This window comes from Hyperolius riggenbachi, chromosome 3 (genome assembly GCF_040937935.1).
Source record: "Hyperolius riggenbachi isolate aHypRig1 chromosome 3, aHypRig1.pri, whole genome shotgun sequence".
NCBI lineage: Eukaryota > Metazoa > Chordata > Amphibia > Anura > Hyperoliidae > Hyperolius > Hyperolius riggenbachi.
This window is the reverse complement of record NC_090648.1, coordinates 201,267,779-201,287,016: the sequence shown is the minus strand read 5'-3', so window position 1 is coordinate 201,287,016 and position 19,238 is coordinate 201,267,779. Positions and strand designations below refer to the sequence as shown.

Here is a 19,238-nt window from a genome sequence, read left to right as displayed (position 1 = left end):
ATCTGACAGAAAATTGTACTGTGTGTACCCAGCTTTAGGCACAGCAATGCCTTTCTATATTGACCTCTGTTGTCTAAACAATTCTCCTCACTCCTCATCACCCATGAATGTGATAACTCTTTAGATACTGGATCCAGAAAATTGTGCTAATACGGGATTTGTAAACAAGCAAACAATCTGAAGAGAGCACATGACACTCCCACACTATCCTAGGTATACACGATGCAATTTCCTGTCAGATCGATGGAATGAATCAATTTCCGACATGTCCAATCTGCTCCCGATTAATAATCGGATTTATTTTGTGCAGTAGTGATCCAAAAATTGATCCTGTCCTTGATCGGGAGCAGATTGTACATGTTGGAAATTATCGATTAGATCCTTAGATCTGATGGGAAATTGCATTGTGTATACCTAGCAATGTATTTAGCTTAGTTTTGGTGAGATCATACAATGGTGATTTTGATTGACAAAAACCGGTGTCTTCACATGTAGAACCACCACTTATCTCAATATTGGAATAGGGGTGTTTTGTGGGGGCCGGAATATGTTACTACAGATTGCAAGGGACGCTCGTGTTGAAAATCATTTGGGTTGGTATTGGTTAAAATGAAGCCCCGCCCTCTGTCGCTCCACTCTGCTGACCGCCCAACCTGCAGCTCTGGAGGTGGCTATGAAGCTCATGAAGTAGGGATCTGTACTGTTAAATGTCTGTTTATGTATACCAGAGCCACATTGACACTCTGTGAGGGTTTGTTCACACTATGAGTGATTTAGTTTTTTTTTTTTTTTTAAGCGCTGGCGATTTTAAAACTCGCTTTAAAAGCGCTTATGCAATGTTGCTCTATGTGAGTGTTCTCACATGAGCGATGAGCTTTCTTTCCGATCGCAAATGCGGGTCCTGCACCATTTCCTGAGCATTTGCGCTTCAATGCAAGGTATAGGGAAATCGCTGAGCACTCGGAAAAGCGATTTGAGTGCTTTTCCTCACAAAGTACATTAAAGTTATTTAGTTCCAGGTCAAAGACTTCACTTCCTGATTGTTTAAAAAAAAACAAAAAAAAAACGCTTCGAAAGATCGCTAATCACTCAGAAAGCAGTGGGAAAAGTGTTTTCAAAGGCGCACACAAAAGTGCTGGCGATTCCTAATGTGACAAAGGCCTGACTGCAGCCATACCTGTGTACTAAGCAGAAGAATATTAACTTACACCCTGTGTTTATTCACAGCCTACCTCAGATACATAAAACAGCACAAATATGTAGGCAGCTGAGGTGAAAAACCTCAGCCGTAATGTGTAACTGAAATGCAGTTTATTTTTGTCTTGGGTGCCACAGTCATGACAAATCTAATTTGCTTATTGGAAAAAGCAGTGAAAAGAGCACTGAGGATGTGTGAAGGAGCTCCTAGCATTACTGCAGTCAGATCACTAGAAGAACATTTCTGCTTCACAGGGGAGAGAGAGAAAACAGGGGAAAGTGATTTGGAAAGATATGATCTGGCTTTGCTCAGCTTGTGAGACTGTTGTATGTCCTACTAAGAAAAAAATCAAGAGACTTTCCCTGGAACATAAGGAGTCCTGGCAATAAATGTAAGCACTATTTTCCCAAGCCCTTCTGTAGTGTGCACTGAAGTACATGTCCAAGCTGACATCTTTCCACTTGTTCTTGTGATGAAGGTCACCTCCCACATTCCAGCAGCAGATTAAATCTGCATGCCTATAGTGACACTACGCTAAAAACAGCACACTTCCATCCAAAAAATGAGGAAAGCCTTTCTGGTACTTGTTAGAGAAGAGAGCAATGAGATAATGGAAGTGCTAAAGCAGGCTGGAGTAACCAAGCACACAAACACTGCATGCAATAAGAGATTGGGTGGAATACATAACGGTTGCTCAGCATTTCAAGAATTGTATAATTTTTTGCATATTACATACATCCCAGTGCCTTATCACATTTTCTGCTATCTTCTACTACTTTGCTTTTACTTTGAAATACGGATTAAAAACTGAAAGTAAGTAATAAGCGATTCCCTGCCAGCTGTTCTAACAAATAACGTTTCTTTTAGACAGAAAACCCTCATGCGTCATTTGACACAAGGATACCATATTTCTAAGCAGACAATAAAGCAATCTGTCTCTCAGACTTATGCCTGGTACACACGACACAATTTTCCGTCCTGCCGATATTCCAATCACTTTTATACACAATTGATCAGAAAAATGATTGGTAATTAGATAGGACCTGTTGGCAATTATCAATTCAACCATCAATCTGATGGGAAATTGCATCACGTGTACCAGGCATAAGAATCCATATGTGCATAAGAGGCCATGCACAGGCTAAGAATTTCTAGCAGATCTGATCACCTCACTAAATGTGGCCATACTTTGACAGTTGTATCTGCTGCTTTCTGATCAAATCACCTCAGAGAGGGATCTATTACCTGCCACACTGCACACAGATTTCAGCAAAAAAAAACCTAGGTCTCCCTCAGGTTGTGCATTTTGTACCCTACCATACCATATACACTTGTACAGTGTTCTCCCCAGAATTGTTTTCCATCCAGGTAGCATGAAATAGTAGCCGGGTGGGGCAAGTTGAGAGAATGCAGATACGGTGCTTATGTGTGCAACTCTGCTTACAGAATAGGTAAGCCGATGCCAGCCAGGTGCTCACCAAAACTAGCCAGGCGGAGCACCCGGCTAAAAGAGCCTGGGGAGAACACTGTTGTATACAAGCTAAGATTTTCTGGCTCCAATTTACACTGCAATTCCAATCTGGGCTTCTAGTCAGGGAAATAGGCCCACATGTGTACATCGGGAGCGTGCTGGAGAGGGATTGGTGTAGCAACCTTTCTCTATTCCAGCTGTCAGGTCTCCATTTATTAGTTGCCCTCATGTGTGATCTCCACTTGTCACTGTGTTCCAGACCCTGACCCCTCCCATTCAGCTTTGTTGTGAGTTGTGCAGCCCGTTATCACTCAGGTATTATGCTTATTCAGGAAATGCTCCTTTTTGATACAAAGGAGAAAAAAGGCAATTCTTCACAGGGCAATCAATTTTACCCCAACAAATCACTCCATAGTTTAGCAAGGATGATATATATCTCAAGATACCACATCAATATTTTGCAGTTCGAAAAAGAGTTTGAATCTTCATTTGCACAAAATACAAAAATATTCTTTTTGAAAAAGGGATTAAAGCAATATAATCTGTCCATCTTCATGAAGATCACAGCTGTATTCTAAGCACACCGACAATCACATCCTCATGAGGCCAATACAATTATAACTTCAGGCTTGGAGTAGTGAGCAAAATACTTTTCTAGGCCTAGACAATGAAAAAAAATAGAACAAAAAAAATATAACTAACTGCTTGATAACATCTAAGGGCTTGTTTCCACTGTTGCGACGCGATTTCGGCCGCATTCCGACGCTTGTAAAAACGCATGCGGATGCGTTTCCACATGCGTTTTTACCCGCGATTTCGCCTGCGATTTCGCATGGCAGGGTGCCATGCGAAATTAACCATGACACTGCCAGGGCTAAATAAAATTGAAAAAGGTGCGAAATCGCACGCGAAATCGCGGGTAAAAACGCATGTAACAAACGCATGCGTTTTTACTATTAAATACATTAGCGGCGATTCGCACGGATTCCCGACGCAGGCGAAATCGTTGGCTCTTTTGTGCGTTTTTTTCACGCTGAAAAAAACGCACCTCAACAACGCTACAGTGGAAACAGGCCCATCCACTTGTATTACATGTGCGGATCTGCATGCGTTGGACGCATGCAGATTCGCGATAGTGGAAACGAGCCCTAAGAGTTGCACTATGGAAGACTTAGTGAATAGACTAAATATGCCATAGGAAATGGCTTTATCTGGTGGATGTTCTGACCTTTAAACAGACTAGATATAATACAATGTGTACAATCTTTACACAGTTAGCACTTTTGACATCGGAAGTTTCAGAGCGACACCATAAGCCACAGAAGCTTCCTATATACAGTATGTGGTCCACAACTACAACCATTCACTACTTCTTAAACAAGCCACAATTACCTAAAATTGTGATTTACAAGGTGGCAGTAGCGTAAAGATAACAGACATCCATCTGTGCACACTAGCAATGTCATCGTTGGATATTGTTAAATATAAACAAGGTCAAAATGATGGTTCCTTATCAAACACAAACTACAGTTCAAACTAGAACCTGAAAAACTCCATTGTGCATTCTTTCACTCACATGGCTGAGAAGTCTTTTTCAAGCAGTTATCCCATTGATGCCATCAACGTTGTGCCTCACTGCTTCTTCACAAATAGGATGACTGCATTTTTAGTGCTAAAAATTCAAAACGACAATTCACTAACCAGTTTATAGATAGTCTCCCCTAAATTCAGTTACAGACGTGGAAAGTGCAGGCCTAACTTGATACATAATAACCACTTCTGATCTTCACTACAGTATATTTGTGTTGCTTGACACAGTGGCACAAATATAAGTGGCCCTTTTTCCACTACGGCGTTTGCGACTGCTTAATCGCAAAACCGGAAACCGCTAGTGATTTTAAAATCGCTACGGTTTGCTTTTTAACATAGGAATCGCGGTAGGTAATTTCCACTACCGCGATTCGTTTTTTACTTGATCGCGATCGCGCCGCGGAACGATTTTTGCCGCGATTTTGCTATGCAGTGCATAGCAAAATCGCGATCGCAAACGTCGGGAAAGCGCCGGGAATTTTTTGCCTTTTGCTGATCCGCAATCACTAGCGTTCAGCGCGAACGCTAGCGATTGCTAGTGGAAAAGGGCCCTAAAGAGTTTAGGAAGCATGTTAGCACATCTTTTTTTAAGCAGGATTCTAAAGGGGTATTGGCAAATGTAGAACATATTGGGTAAGTATTATATACACCTCACCACTCTCTGCTATCTTGACCACTGCTCCCTGTCTCAAGCTCTCCTCGTCTCCCCTGCAGTGCCCATGGAGTCCCAGTCTGATGATGTCTTTATGAAGCATAAAGGATGGGAGCTTAATAGGGAGGCTATCACATTAAAAATACTGCTTTAGCCATCAGTTATATAACTATGCAAAATCACCGATTACCACTCCCCCCCCCCCCCCCCCCCCCCCCGAGATTAACTTTTACCCGAGGATCCGAGATGAACTTTTACTCATTGCACAATTGTGTTCCTTTCCTATTGTTTATAGGGCATTCCTCAAGCCAAATACTTTTTTGTTTTTGTTTTAATACTCAAATTCCCTATAAACTAAACAAACCTTGCCCACAGCTTTTCAGAGAGCCTTGGCATTTTCAGATAGTAGCAAAGGCTCATGGGAGCTCAGTCTGGGCAGGAGGAGGGGGAGGTGTTACCAGCCAGAGATTTCAGAAACAGAGGGGAGGAGGGATTAGGCTTTTTTTTACAGGCGGAGTGCTGAAGATGCAGATAAGCTTGCCTGTGAGTAATGTTTACAAACAACATGGCTGCAGTCACTGTACCACAGGAAGAAATAATCATATTCTATTGAAGCTGTTTGCAGCTAAATTTGCTGTGTAAACTTTAGATAAGATATATAGACAACTTACTTGTTATAGTTAGTTTTTCATCTCAGATCCACTTTAAGAAACAATCTTATCTGTACATGTTACTCAACATTCACTCAATTCCTAGCAGGAAAAATTTAGTTGTCCCAGTCTGGCCATTTGCCAGTGTTGCACCCCAACTGCTCTCTTCCTCTCACAAACGTTGAAGGATGGTGATGTATACCTCTATGAGTCTGAAGGACTAACCTCCATCTGCTTTAATACAGATTTATCCCCCACCAGCCAATAATCGGTCATTGTCTGCAGTACCTGCATGTAAACGGATGTTATGCAAGTTTTCTGATCTCATTTATCATCATCACAGTAGCTAGCCTACAATAGACAGCACCACAGTCATCATCAGTACCGTCTTCTCTTCACAGACAGGCACATACCCAAACTACAGAGCGGCTAGTGTATGGTAAGCAGAATAAGATCATTTCATACTAAATCTGTGTAACCTTTATAAAAAGATCCACAAAAGGTAAATGTCAGAGAACAACATACTTCTAAAGCTTTTACGGTAGCTATGGGCTTTATTTTTAGAAAGGCAAAAATGAATATAAATGTCAATCTAGTCATATGATAAGAGGTCACTTGACCCAGCTCCATAAACAAAACAAACAAACAAACACACACACACACACACACACACACACACACACACACACACACACACACACACACACACACTGCAGTAGAAAATGAAAAGTGGAAACCATTCTGCACTGCAGTACTAAACTTAGCATCTAATCAATGTACTAATTATCAGAGCTGCAGTTTCTGATTGCTGAGTTCAGGTACAGCAAATAGTGCATATGCTTCACTACCGTAATCTACTGTTCATTTTACCTTTAAAGAGGAACTGCAGTGAAAATAATGTAATAAAAAAGTGCTTCATTTTTACAATAATGATGTATAAATGATTTAGTCAATGTTTGCCCATTGTAAAATCTTTTAAATCCCTGGTTTACATTCTGACATTTATTACATGGTGACATTTTTACTGTTGGCAGGTAATGTAGCTGCTGCATGCTTTTTTGGCAGCTGGAAACAGCTGTAAACAGCTATTTCCCACAATGCAACGAGGTTCAGACAGGACAGGAAACTGCGAGGAGTACCATGGTCCTCAGAGTTTCTTGTGGGAGGAGTTTCACCACAATATCAGTCATACAGCACCCCCTGATGGTCTGTTTGTGAAAAGGAATAGATTTCTCATGTAAAAGGGGGTATCAGCTACTGATTAGGATAAAGTTCAATTCTTGGTCGGAGTTTCTCTTTAAAGCAGACTACAGTAATCTTCATTATGACTTTCATGTAGAACTTTACTTAACACCTGTTAAACTTTATAACGGGTTAAACATCCGTCATGACTAGGGATGGCCAATGAGGTGCCACAAAAGCCTTGTACACACCTGAGACTACTGTGGTCCTGCAGGGATTAGGACACGATCCCTCAGGTGACAGTTCCTGGCTGAAGCTGTGCAGAAACAGGTTCTGTCACTATGGAGGGTCAATGTGGTGCACATGACTGAGGGAGCAGGCTGCATTTGTGCGACATGACACGGCATGCCGGATCTCTCACCGACCGATTGGGGGCGCTGTACATACACTAGTCTCACCAAATGTGGTATGTAACATCAGTGTTCTGCCCAGAAAGTTTTTTCCAGCCGGGAGAATGGAAGGCTTACAACAAAGGAGGAGGTGAGCCGATGACAGCCGGGTGCTCACCAAAACTAGCCGGGTGGAGCACCCGGCTAAAAGAGCCTGAGGAAAACACATACATACTTTTTTTTTTTTTTTCTGACGAAGCTGCCATCCTTCGATAGGACAAAAAAAAAAAATGTACAAAAAAACCTGTCCTATATTTTATTAGTCACCGTACACGTGTAAACAGCCCACATAGCATTTCACAGTGCAGGCTATGTGTACAGTACAGCCAAGTGCATTCTACTAGACAATTCTTGTCAGCTGATATTAATGTTTTGAAATAATACACTTTGCAAACAACCCAAACAAATCCTAAATCCATAATAAAACACGTTACAGAGAATCGGTAAAAGGACTTGAACTATAGCAAGATGTGCTTTCTCACATATTGGTAATTTTGACAGCAATTAACAAATATAACACAATGTTTCTATTTTAAGCCTGATCTCTGCACAGGGTAATAGAACATCACTATAGCAACCACTGGAGACAAAAACACTTGCCACTTGTTCATAGCATTCTGACATTAATAGCATATCCATGACACTGTCATTTTTCACTACAAAATGGAACAAAATACACTTCATTTCAGCTGAAAGGATTGGGGTTTTGGTCTCTTTTTGTTTTTAATGAAAAGTAAAAAAATAAAAAAATAAAAAAAAAAAAAAAAATCAGAAAATATTTTTTCATTTTTCACAGCGTACTCTGTAGACCCAGCTGGAGCGATTTTTTTAATATTTCTAATAATAAAAAGGGCTTACAAACACTTGACCTGACTGCAATACCCTCTCCATGCTCCACCAGTTCATGCAGCCTGGAGTACACACAGGAAACCATTCCCCCTCCTACCAAAATAGCTAGGACTGACTGACTTCATTTCTGGGGGCATCTCAACCCTTGTTTGATCACCAACATCCCCCCTTCAGCTCTGGGGGGGGGGGGGGGTGATCACTGAGTGCTGCTGCAGGGGGAGCCGGTATGGTCTCTACCTCCTTGCACTGGTTATAAGGCAACTGTAGCAAGAGTGATATGGAGGCTGCCATATTTATTTCCTTTTAAACAATACCAGTTGCCTGGCAGTCCTGAGTCTCTGCCTCTACTACCTTTAGCCATAGACTTTGAACAAGCATGCAGCAGATCAGGAGTTTCTAACATTATTGACAGATCTGACAAGATTAGCTGCCAGCTTGTTTCTGGTGTTATTTCAGACACTACTTCAGCCAATTAGTTCAGCAGGGCTGCCAGGCGACTGGTATTGTTTAGAAGGAAATAAATATGGCAGCCTCCACATCCTTCTCACTTCAGTTGTCCTTTAAGTCAGTCAGCGGGGCAGGGCTAGTGCCAGCTTGTGCACCGAGTGGTACCGAAAGGGATCAAAGTGCCAGAATTTGTCCGACACTTTGATCTGAGTAGCCCGATGTTATGCTGGATTAAGATTCAGCGGTGCCGCAGGCAGCGGTAACACAAATGCATCCACATAATGTTTATAATAGGTGAAGCGTGGGCATAGTCCAACATTTTCCGCTGAAGAGGATGATGCCGTGCCGGACTAGATACGGTGAGGGAGCCTCTACCAGTAGCAAAATGTTTGACAAATTTTGTCTGACATAAGAGCTGAAGGGGAGAAAATCCAATGTTGGACCTGGTCCGACATAGGAAAGAGTGAATATATTTCAACTTTGCCACATTTGCTGATTTAAAGATATTAAAGCTGAGGCAGCAGCCGATGCAGTGAGGTGTGAAGATATCATGGGCCCATTCATAACGTAGCGAGCCGCTTCCTCATTCTGCTCCACAACACTATGGTGGTCAGCTAAACACCACTTTTATAGGCCCTTTAATCTGTTTTACTGAGTCCAGCCTTCAGCTTGGCTTTCCTATCAGTCCCAGGTTCTCTGGTCCAGCAGTCACTGGTACACAGCTGAACAGGGGATTGGCTCAGATTGGTTCCTTACTTGGGATCCCTTAGTCACATGCTGGAAGCTGTGGCCACCCCACAGTGACAACCTCTACGCTGTGTGGTAAATATACCCTCACAAGAGACCTGTTTATATAGAGACAAATGGAATCTGAAGCTTTCATTACTACAGTATGAATGATGCTCTCTGATATCACTAGCTGCCAGGGACTGCTCCTCTTACAATGACAGTACAGCAGTCTTCAGGGTGTCATTCCATTGCTTACTGTGTACAAAACATGATTCATTTCATACTCACCCTAAGGGCCTGTTCATACTTGCTGCGTTTGTAGAACGCGTATAAATTCAAAGAAACGCAAGTAGAAAAACGCATGCGTTTTTCTTGCGTTTGAATGCGTTTTCTATTGCGTTTTGCACAAACACGTGACCCAGGGGAAAAAAAAGAATTATGGGAACCGCAGAGGAAAACGGACGCTAAAAACGCAATAGTACGCGTTTTTGATACGCGTCCATAGACTTTCATTGCGTCCGTTTCTATGCGTATCGCACAGAACTGCGTGCAGCAATGCGGATGAGAAACGTATGCGTCTCATACGCATACATGTGAACTACCCCATTAAAAAGCATTACGAGCCGTTTCTATGCGTTTTTGGTACCAGTACGCGTTCCCTGAAAACGGCTAGGAACGCATATAGTCTGAACAGGCCCTAATTGTTACGTTGCAAATGGATGTTCTCAACATCACAGTTTTACCAATTAAAAAAATTCCATGATTAAAAATGCTAACTGATGACACGACTGAAACAAATGCCACCTCTGCCTGATAATACCAATCCATTTTTCAGTGAGAAAAAAAAAAAAAACTGGCATTGTAGAATTCACGCCTAGGTAGCTTTGCATTAACAGGAAATCCCACGCCCATCCCCAGATATACAGCCTGCATGTAGTGCTTTGTGGAAATCAACTGTCTAGCCTTACATTGGTCCAATAACAGCAGAGAGACCCCACCATAGACACCAGACTACACAGAGCATTTCACACTCACACAGAGATGGTCAATGAGATGCTAATAATTTTGGCATACATGCAAATTGTACACAGCTTAGGCTACATACACATCCAATTTTGATTGGCCAATTTTACCACTTTTCTGCAGTATGAGGGCAAACAGAGTTTGAATACTATGAACAGATTGTGTAAGTAATCTCTCACACTACATGGAAGTGATAACATTGATCAAAATTGGATGTGTTCACGCACCTTTATAATTGACCCATTCAAAATCACAGAAGTTGATTTGATTGGCTGAAATCCAAGATGCATAAGATATGTTAGAATGTCAATCAGTGTAGGGTATATGTGCTAATGAAGCAGCAGCTTGGAGGTGATGCTTCCCTACATTTACATTTATTCACTCACTGGCCCATGTATAGCCACTATCATTATGATGCGGGAGTGGTCCGGCTAAAATACAGAATTCATTATCCCCAGTCAGACAGCACACAATTTCAGGAAACATGAGAATTCAGAGACCCAGAGAGAATTAGTTCAAATCTAACAACAGGATTGACAACAACAATCTAACAAACCTAACGAATCTAACAACAGGAATCTAACAACATGGATTTTTTTCATCAAGCCCTACAATAGTAAATAGAAACATTCTGTAGCCATTCAGGATACTATGCTGCCTGACTGCCTCCTCAGTGGAGCAAGTCAGAGGCAAAAGTCCAGATTTACTCTGATTGGAGAGTAGGAAAGAGCCTGTGTGATCCGGCAAACCTGAACTGGATTTTTTTTTTGAATTTTGCCATTAGGTCACAAAAGTTTGTGGCCCACTGCAGTTTTAACAGTATGCATGAAAACGTTTATTTGAACTTTTTATATTATTCTGAACTCCGTTAAGTGTCCTGGCCATTGAGGAAAATTGATCATACGGAGATCAGCATGGTCATAAAATATGTTGTCAAAAGGCATGTCACCAACAATGCATTAAAGCAGCAGGGTCAGCCATACTATGCCAGGGAAAAAAAACATACAGTATATAAGTACATAAATACTTGCTCTACCTACTTAACAGGTGTATTGTACTGTCCAAATTTGAATTCAGTGAATTTTAATAGTAAATAAAGAGAATTCTGTTGTAGGCATTTTCCGTTTTAATCCCCTCTGACTGAAGCTACTTCTGATGTAATTTCCTCCCTTGGCCCTCTTGCAAACTACATGTAATTCCGATTTTTTTTTAAATTGGAATCAAAAATCAGATCATATAAAAAAAATTGGAATCACAGTGCGTAGTAGTGTGCAAGAGGCCTTTCTTTTTTCCTTCTCCTGCTAGAATCTGTTCTGTCATAGCTGCTTGCTTTGTAAACATGTGAGCACAGGATCAGATTCCAGCACTAGCTTCACACTGAACTGACCTCAGCCAATCAGTGAGCAGTTTCCTTCTCGTCGGCAATGTACCAAATAGTGCCAGGCTGACTGGTGAGATTTATTATAGCAGAAACATTTCTGATTAGATTGGAGTGCTTGCACTGCAGGATGAGGTTCCAGGCTGCATAATGAAGACAGAGCAGTGGGTAAATGGAATTGGATTTTGTAGCCAACAATCCCTCTTTAAAGTGGACCTGAATTTAGAACTCCTCTCTGCTTTAAAAGATACAGAACTGCATAATAACCTTAAAACAAAAAACCTTTCTTTGTTACAGCTGATACAAATCCTAAAATAAATCTGCACAGTCTCTACGGCCTGGTGCACACCAAAAACCGCTAGCAGATCCGCAAAATGCTAGCAGATTTTGAAACGCTTTTTCTTATTTTTCTGCAGCGTTTCAGCTAGCGTTTTGCGGTTTTGTGTAGCGGTTTTGGTATAGTAGATTTCATGTATTGTTACAGTAAAGCTGTTACTGAACAGCTACTGTAACAAAAAACGCCTGGCAAACCGCTCTGAAGTGCCGTTTTTCAGAGCGGTTTGCGGTTTTCCTATACTTAACATTGAGGCAGAAACGCATCCGCAATCCAAAATCTGCAGCAGTCCGGGAGTATGCGTTTCTGCAAAACGCCTCCCGCTCTGGTGTGCACCAGCCCATTGAAATACATTACCCTAGCGGATCCGCACCCGCAAGCAGATCGCAAACAGCAGCGGAAACGCTCCGGTGTGCACTAGGCCTACTTCCTGATTCATGAAAACAAGACATATTATTTACAGCCTGTGCTTTCAAATTGGCTTATCTGCCATAGGCAGTCATGTGACACAGGGGAGGGATCAAATTACAACTAGTGATTAGGCACAAATGAGGGGGAATTACACAGGCTAAACTCTTTAAATACATACAGGGTGCATTTCTGTTACGTTTTGCTTGTGTCCTGTGCAAGAGTTCAGGTCCACTTTAAGGCCCAGTGCACACCAAAAACCTTTCCCACTAAGACGTTGCGTTAGGTGCTACGTTAAGGTCGCATAACGTGCACCTAACGCAACGCATAGTGGGGTTGTAGCTGAACGTTACATTGAGCCGCGCTGAGCGGCTCTTCACACGTCCAGTGATGCCGTGATGCGTACTCTTGGACGCATGCGGCATCACGTGGTCCCGCCGGCCAATCGCCGCACAGACCAGCACTCCAGGAAGTAAACACTGCACGTCACACCGTGCAGTGAATATTAATTAGCCATGTGCCTGGCCGAGGAGGAGGAGGGGGAGACCTCCTCCTCCAATACTACTGAGCATGTGCAAACAGTCTAACGCGGCTTAGCCGCGTAGAACGCACAGCATGCAGCACTTTAAAATAACGTGGAGCGTTACAATGTAACGCAACGTGGGCACTGTGAACAGCCCATTGATTTGTCATTACTGTGCGGTGGGCTGCGTTACAGGCTGCACTAACGTGCGCCTGTAACGTCTCACTGTGAAAGCTGCCTTAGAGATGTTTTCTAAACAAGCCTAGCGTTTTTTTGGAGCGTTTTTGTGTAGCAGATTACAAATATTGTTACAGTAAAGCTGTTACTTAACAGCTTCTGTAACAAAAACGCCTGGAAAACTGCTCTGATCTAGTGTTGTTCAGAGCGGTTTTCCACTTTCCTATACTTTAACATTGAGGCAGAGACTCCTCAGAAATCTAAAAAATGCTGCAGCCCCTGAGTTTGCGATTGGAGGAAAAACGACCCGCTCTGGTGTGCACCATCCCATTCACTTTCATTAGCCAAGCAGTTTTCCCCCTGCAAGCGTTTAAAAAACCGCTTCAGAACTTCTCTGGTGTGCACCAGCCCTGTGATATGATATAACTATTAGGAAAGGCTGCACCCTTACGAGTCTGTGAATAGGTGGTGGTGTGAATTTGTTCAACCTTGGTTGGCAGTCAAGTGACAGTGGACATGCAGACAGACCCTCCAGAACATTGATCACACAACATGAAAACAAATGAAGTGGATCATTGGGGTTCTGAGCAATATTTAGCATGTCCATTTGCTGGATCAATGGGCAACGTGAAGAGCTGCATCTGCCATGAAGATTTTGTCAAAAGAAAAAAAAAAAAAAATGATTCTTGGGTATCCTGAATGTTGACTCCAGAACACAAGCACCGGTTACTTCAAGTGAACCAAGTTCTAATTAAAGCTGACAGGAAAAACGTTCTGGATAGATATATTATCTTGAAAGGCCTGTTATATCCCTTTGATTCAGAAAATAAACAGTGTGCTGTGGAAGCATAGCAGATCACTGCCTCCCAAAAAGATGTTCAATTCACAAGGGAAAAATAACATTTTTTTGGGATGCAAAGGGGAATATTGATGTGGACCATCACTGGCACACATTATGTGATTCAATTCTAAATTGAGGGTGGCTATTAAAATCTAAAAAGAGTGTAATGCTATAGAAAGATGTCCTGTACCATCACTATGCACACACCACACAGATCTCAAGTTACCATTGCTGCTATTCATCACTGACTGACCTCCCACCCTACTCTCCAGACCTGGTGGTCCCCAGTGTTTTCTACCTACTCCTGAGTAACCAAGCAGCTCAGGGTGACCCAAACCACTAAGAATCTATAGGGGGATAAAAGAGACCAAAAAGCCCTCCTACTAAAAAGCAATGCTTGGTGTGATTTCTACCTTCTACCTACTCCTCAAACTGAAACAGCTACATACAGGGAAAGATATTTAAAGCAATGGTGAAAGGAGGCAGATAGGTTTCTGTAATGTAGTGTTTGTAAACCTTACTATAGCATGTATTCCTTTATTATTGGCCACAGTTGCCAAGTACCCCGTACTGTGGGAAAATAGTTACACATATTCATCTGTTACGAATGTTCCACAAATATGTAAGCACTTATTCAGGTTTGAGAATATGAATATATATATATTTGATTTATAAAGCGCCAACATATTCCGTGGCGCTGTACAAAGTAAGGAACAAACACGAGGTACATAATACAGACAATAGTGTACACTAATATACAAGATACATAATTAGTGACAAAATACAAAAAATTATATAGCATACAGGATACAAAATACAGAAGTGGTAATGGCAGTGATAAAAGTAACATGATGAATAAAATGTATAATGATTTCCAAGACACAAAAGGGGGAGAGAGCCTTGCCCTTGTAAGCTTACAATCTAATGGGAATGGGGGGAAACAAGAGGAGGGGTAGTATACGATAAAATATATAAAGGCAGTGTGTTTTAGGATACCTAGTAGGAGTGGAATTTGGTCTAAGGACAAAGGGAAGTGGCCAAGGGTAGCGCATTTGCTTGTCGGAAAACAAATGAGTTTTTAGAGAGCGTTTAAAAGTAACAAAGGTTGGAGAGTGACGGATGTGTTGTGGGAGGGGATTCCAGAGAAGGGGTGAAGCGCGTGCAAAATCTTGTAAGCGGGAATGTGAGGAGGCGATTCTAGAGGAGGACAACAGAAGATTGTGTGCAGATCTGAGATTGCGATTGGGTTTGTATCTGCAAATTAGTGATGATTTGTACCGGGGAGAGAGATTGTGGAGAGCTTTGTAGATTAGGGTTAGGAATGTGAACTGGATCCTCTGGTTAATTGGCAGCCAGTGAAGAGATTGACAGAGAGGGTCAGCCGAGGAAGATCGAGAAGAAAGATGAATGAGACGAGCAGCTGAGTTCAGTACCGACTGGAGTGGGGCCAGTCTGTTAGAAGGTAGTCCACAAAGTAGTACGTTGCAGTAGTCCAGACGAGAAATTATAAGAGCATGTATTAACATTTTGGTTGTGTCTTGAGTGAGAAAGGGACGGATCCGAGATATATTTTATATCTATCTATCTATCCATCCATCCATCTATCTATCTCAGAAGCATGGCCTGACAGAGCAAAGAAAAATTGCAGAAGTACTAATGCAACAGGAATGCAACAGGAATGGAGTAAAGGGATGTAAATCGTTTACGGTTTCCTGTGTGCCACAAGTTTCTATTGGACTCACTGTAGCAGGAGTGGCCTAAGGACACAGAATGATAAATCTGGCATTGTGAGTATAAGTAACTGACACATTGCTGTACACGACAATATATACTCTGTACAGCGCTGCGTAATTTGTCGGCACTATATTAATACATTCTGCATGTCAACACACTGCCTACACAATTCTATGGGCCTGTTCACAGTATTGCGTTGTAACTGATTGCATTATACTAACTAGCTGCACGCTTTGTATTGAAGTCTATGTCCAGTCTCCACTGCAGTTCACACAATATAATCCGTGCGTTATGCAACTGCCCATTGTACACCTAGCCTCAAACAATCTTTAAACCAACTCATTATGTATTCTGTAACAGCATCAACTGGACTTTGATTTAAGCCCTGTTTAAGAAAGTTATTTTAATACAAAGTAGTGTTGCAATCTATCTTTGGACTGCCATGTGTCCCCAGTACACAGGAAGAGGGGTAAACTCCCCAACAATGACACACAGCAACAAATACAACTTTTATAGCATGTGGATGAGTTACAATCCCCACCTAGTTTTTACTGCTGTCCCCATTTCCTGTCCTCGGGACTACCATTCATATAAAAGGACAACTGAAGTGAGAGGGCTATGGAGGCTGCCATATTTGTTCCTTATAAGTAGTACCAGTTGCCTGGCAATCCTGCTGATCCTCTGCCTCTAATACCTTAAAGGCCCGTTCACACTTGAGCATTTTGCCGTGATTTCGGCAAAACGCTCAAACGCTATCGCTTTTTAAAAGCGCTAGTGTAATGAAACCCTATGGGCCCGATCTTACTTGGGCGATTTGCGCTAATAGCCGCAAATCACCCAAAAACGCAAACGCATAGCCTGCACCATTTTCAGGCGATTTCCTGGTGATCGCGTTTCAATGCTATAGAAACGCTAAACGTGATAGTGGAAAAAATGGCAGCAGTGTTCAGTGATTTTTCCGCATGAAATCGTGGAACAATCACTCCTGCAAAACGCCAGCAAAAATCGCAGGCGTTTCGCACTTTTAAGTGTGAATGGGCCCTTAGTCATAGACCCTGAACAAGCATGCAGCAGATCAGGTGTTTCAGACATTGTCAGCTCTGACTAGATTAGCTACCAGCTTGTTTCTGGTATTATTCAGATACTACTGCAGCCAAATAGATCAGCAGGGCTGCCAGGCAACTGGTATTGTTTAAGAGGAAATAAATATGGCAGCCTGTACATTCTTCTCAGTACAGTTGTTTTTTAAAGCCACACAGCTCCCTGACATAAGAAGTGAAGGGAACGCTCTCAATGGGAACACATACAAAAACAACCTAAAGTGTCTAACCCTTTCCCACACTATATAGAACTAAACATAAAAAAAACCTGAATTTTATATACGTAACACATTGTCATATTCCTTGATACTGCTCAATGACCTATCTAGCTATTGACTGATTAGGACTAGTCTACTACAGAAACAATCATAAGCTATGGATACCTGTACTGGAAAACATTCATTTATTTGCTCTGATTAAAAATAAATGAATATTTGGGATTTCACCCTGGGAAACACATCTCAAACCAGCAAAAGAACACTTTGATAACTCATCAAAGCACAGGAAGAATGAAAAATCTCTTATAGCGTGACTGCATACAGGTTTTATAGCTATGCATACGGACACCTCATTTCTTTAATGGAGAAAAATATTTTAAAAAAAATCCTGTTTTAGAATGTTACCTACGTTCCCAGTTCCAGTACACCCAGTAATACATGGATTATCCACAGAAAGGAATGAAAGAAGCATAAAAGTCAGTGATATGAGGAACTGCATAACAGCCTGTGTAGATACAGTACATACGTATGTATGTCTGTCATGTTTGCCTGTACAGTTAGTTCCTGTAACATCCATTTCCATTATTAACCCATTAAATAAGTGGTTAGCACTTTATTCTTGCAAAACTAAGGCTCAGATGCAACCCCAATCATCACACTACCAGCATGGAGTTTGTACATTTTTACATTGTCTTTACCTACAAATTGTCTCTAGGCCAGAGTTCTCCACAAAACACTGTGCAAAATGTATTGGTAAATATGTAGGGCTGAATATAATTTTGCCTATACTTTCCTAGTTGTTCTGGGTCACCATGAGCTATCTGGGTATTTAGTAAATATCTAGCACACAAAAACATATAGGTCTGTTTACTTAGAAACAAAAACAGTCTGCTGTTGGACAACACCACTCCTGAAGAATGCAATTAAAACTGTATTCAATCAGATAGACCTCCATCCTGCACGCCTGATTGTAAATGTTACTCCAACATACCAGACCTAAAATAAAAGCTCACTGTGTGGACTGTGTGTGGCCACCTTTTGCACACAAAGCCTGGCTGGATGTTCTGTCACGGCGCCTTAAAAGGTACCCAAACAAAAAGAAGAAACATGAGCCAAAAGAGATGAATATTTTAATTTGAGGGGAAAGTTGAAGGCCAGTCCAGCTGCCTGCTGTCACTTCAGAGGCCAGGCCATATCCACTTTCCCGGCAGCAAATCCACAGCAAGGAGAAAACATGTTACCCAGAGGAAAACAAATAACTATGTCTATAGACAAATCTGCTCTAAACCCAGAAGCCAACAAACCTCATTACATTTCCTCAGTAGAATGTCATGTGTACATTACACTAATAGAGCTCACTTACAAACATGCCACTGACTCATGGTTACATTCACACAGCCTACTGGGAGTGGATACAGCCATTAACCCCTTCCTGCTGTCACTGCTTCCCTGCTCCATAGATTGCAGTGTCAGGAACACCCTGTTACTTCCACAGAGATCACCACCAGAGAAAAGTATAGCAGCCCTGTAGTCTGGCCTGCAGCCCGAGAGGAAGTTTCCTGATCTGCAGGTTATGTAGCTAGCAGCATAGAGGCCAGTGGAAACTTACCGCTGCTGCTGCCCCTGATGATCACACAGCTCTGTGTCTGGACACCGGTGCTGGGATACGGAATTCCCGTGCAGATATCTGCTGCATACCTCCCAGTGCTAATCCTGCCGGCTCCTGGGCCAGTGCTGCTGCTGCTGTCCCGGGCACTCCCGGCGCGGCCAGATCCTCTGCGCAGCCCTCCCGTGTAATTGTATTCACCACTAATCTAGTAATCGGCCGGGGAATGGATGGCTGTCTCTGCGTGTCCGGTGTCAGCAGCCCCGCAGCCTCCCTCCTCCTGCCCGGCGCTCCAGCCCGCCTCCGCTGCCCGCCCCTCCACGCCTCTCCGTGACGCAGCCCACTCCCTCCTCCTCCCCTACACGTGGGAGAGCCGCCCGCAGAACACTACATACAAGTACATACCACCAGCTCATGTTGTTGTAGTGACGGGAGCAGTGGCGTAGCAATAGGGGGTGCAGAGGTAGCAACCGCATCGGGATCCTCAGGCCAGAGGGGCCCCAAGGGGCCCTGCTTCAAGCACACACAATTTTAGCTCTCTATTGATCCTGTGCTGGTAATAATCACTTATATAGATGCTTTAAATAGTAGTAATCATTAACAAACTGTTTCCTATCCCCTTCTCACTCCTCTGACACTGTGGAAATCATTGGCAGGTTTTTGTGTGCCATATCAATTG

The 19,238-nt window shown here is 42.4% G+C and overlaps 1 protein-coding gene across 20 annotated transcripts in view; it reads right to left on the bottom strand.

Moving 5' to 3' along the window:
• Positions 1-19,238, bottom strand: part of TJP1 (tight junction protein 1) — a 622,292-nt gene that overhangs the window by 156,709 nt on the left and 446,345 nt on the right. Inside the window, exons 1-2 of one of the 20 annotated variants that reach the window (XM_068275564.1) lie at positions 18,563-18,854; positions 4,246-4,341 (exon numbers count right to left, since the gene is read on the bottom strand). The exons of 17 other annotated variants lie outside the window; for them this stretch is intronic. The gene's annotated coding sequence lies outside the window, so the exon portion shown is untranslated. Of the gene's footprint in view, positions 1-4,245; positions 4,342-18,562; positions 18,855-19,238 lie in introns of those variants that run through there. 2 more of the 20 variants (XM_068275563.1, XM_068275566.1) reach the window with 2 other exon arrangements.